This window comes from Anomalospiza imberbis, unplaced genomic scaffold, assembly GCF_031753505.1.
Source record: "Anomalospiza imberbis isolate Cuckoo-Finch-1a 21T00152 unplaced genomic scaffold, ASM3175350v1 scaffold_99, whole genome shotgun sequence".
Classification (NCBI taxonomy): domain Eukaryota; kingdom Metazoa; phylum Chordata; class Aves; order Passeriformes; family Viduidae; genus Anomalospiza; species Anomalospiza imberbis.
In genome coordinates this window covers 147,501-150,000 of record NW_027100612.1, presented here as the reverse complement: position 1 = coordinate 150,000, position 2,500 = coordinate 147,501, and the positions used below count along the sequence as shown (strand labels likewise).

Sequence of the window (2,500 nt, the reverse complement as noted above, 5' to 3'; positions counted from 1 at the left end):
AAAATTCAACATCTAAACCCTCCCCTAATTCGGCTGAAAATTTGGCCCGGCTGGTGAACTTAGTGTTCTATAGATCAGACCTGTATGGGCTCGAAGGTATTAATTTTTGTACGGGGAGGGAAATATTGAGCGGGTTACCGGACGTATACGAACAACTTTTACCAACCACGGGGGTGGGAGAAACTTTGTGTTCTAGGCCCCCACGAGACATTTGTGAACCGTTTGTACTTGAGGAGGACAGCGGCGAGGAGAAAGAGTGCACATTGGAAACATCTCCTCCAACGCCCGGGAAACACGGGGGGAAAGCACCGGAGGACGTCGTGACGGTGACTGTCCCTGACAAAAATCCACCTTGTCCTGACTGTGGTACCCGGGTAAACTCTATGCTGGGCCTGATAGAACATCTGAAGGTCCTACATGGGAAGAGGGGAGTTTGTTTTCGTTGTGCTAAGTGTGGAAAAGAAAGCAATAACTATCACAGTGTTATTTGTCACTTTGCAAAATGCAGGGGACAGGAGGCTACAAAAGCTCCAGCTGGAGAGTGGATATGTGAGGTTTGCCACAGAGACTTTTCATCTAAAATCGGCCTGGGACAGCATAAAAGATTGGCGCATCCGTTGGTTAGAAACCTAGAAAGGATCGCGGCTTCCCAGCCAAAAGAAACATCAAATCGAGGAGCCCATAAAAAATGCTGGACAAAAGAAGAAGAAGAACTCCTGGTGAGGCTGGAGGCTCAGTTTGAGGGGCACAAAAACATTAACAAACTTATTTCAGAACATATAACCACCAAAACGGCCAAACAGATCAGTGACAAAAGAAGATTGCTTCCAAAAAAATCAACGGATAAAATCCCCCCGAATGTGCCCGGAATGAATCCCCCAGAAAAACCCCGATTGAGCCCCTCAAACGAGCCCGAAGTGAGAACTCTTTACCACACCAGGAGCGCAGCTGCAGGCCTGAGAAATTCCGTTAACAATGGACCTGATAACAACCAACTGCCAGAGAGGCCAGCTGCCGGAGAGAGGACAATGGGAAAGATAAGGCGCCACCGCGATAAGGGCAACGGACAGCAGGGAGCCGTCCAGCAACAGGAAGGGCAGCTGCAGGCCCATTACAAAAGGACACTCGGGGAACGCTTATCAGCGGGATCGTTTAACACCTTCCCCCGAGCAGTGCAACAAATCCTGAACGGCCGGGAACTTCAAATCGTGATCAATCAAGCAGCGCAGGACTGCTTCGAGTGCCTAGAATCAATTAGCCAAATAAGAACTGCTACCCGATCTCGGGTAAATAACGGAGCCCAGGAAAAGAAACCAAGAAAACCGTTTCAAAAATGGATGAAAGACAGAGCGATTCGGAAAGGCAACTACCTTCGATTCCAGCGGCTATTTCATCTAGACAGGGGGAAACTTGCTAAGATAATTCTGGAAGACATAGAATGCTTATGCTGCGATATTCCACCCGGGGAAATTTATTCGGCCTTTAAAACGAGATGGGAAACACCTAGTGACTTTGATAGCCTTGGGGACTTTAAAATTCACGGGAAGGCTGACAACACAGCCTTCAGTGCACTAATCACGGCCAAAGAAGTGGAAAAACACGTGCAGGAAATGAGCAAGGGCTCGGCTCCAGGTCCGGACGGAGTCACCCTTGGGGACATCGTAAAGATGGATCCCGGGTACTCCAGGACCACGGAGAATTTCAATTTATGGTTAACAGCTGGCAAAATCCCGGACATGATGAGGGGCTGCAGGACGGTTTTGATCCCGAAATCGACAAAACCGGAACGCTTGAAAGACATTAACAACTGGAGACCTATCACTATTAGTTCCATCTTGTTGAGACTGTTCTCCAGGATCGTAACAGCAAGGTTAAGCAAGGCCTGCCCCCTCAACCCAAGGCAAAGAGGATTCATCAGAGCGGCGGGATGCTCTGAAAACCTTAAACTCCTGCAAACTATAATCTGGTCGGCCAAAAGAAATCACAGACCTCTGGGTGTTGTATTCGTGGATATCGCTAAGGCTTTTGACACCGTGAGCCACCAACACATCATCCGCGTTCTCGAGCAAAGAGAGGTGGACCCCCACATCATTGGACTGGTGAGCAATATGTATGAAAACATCAATACTTATATCACCACGAAGAGGAACACACACACGGATAAAATCCAGATCCGGGTTGGAGTAAAGCAAGGTGACCCCATGTCACCTCTTTTATTTAACCTGGCGATGGACCCCCTGTTGTGCAAGCTGGAAGAGAGAGGCAAAGGCTACCACCAAGGGCAGAACAGCATTACAGCAATGGCGTTCGCGGACGATCTGGTCCTGCTGAGCGACTCCTGGGAGAGTATGAAAACGAATATCAGGATACTGGAGACCTTCTGCAATCTGACCGGTCTCAAAACACAAGGTGAAAAATGCCACGGCTTCTACATCAAGCCCACCAAAGACTCTTACACCGTCAATAACTGCGCTGCTTGGACCATCAATGGCACTCCTCT

At 48.8% G+C, this 2,500-nt stretch overlaps 1 pseudogene; it reads left to right on the top strand.

Moving 5' to 3' along the window:
• LOC137468047 (28S ribosomal RNA) overlaps positions 1-2,500 on the top strand; it is a 9,068-nt pseudogene that overhangs the window by 3,674 nt on the left and 2,894 nt on the right.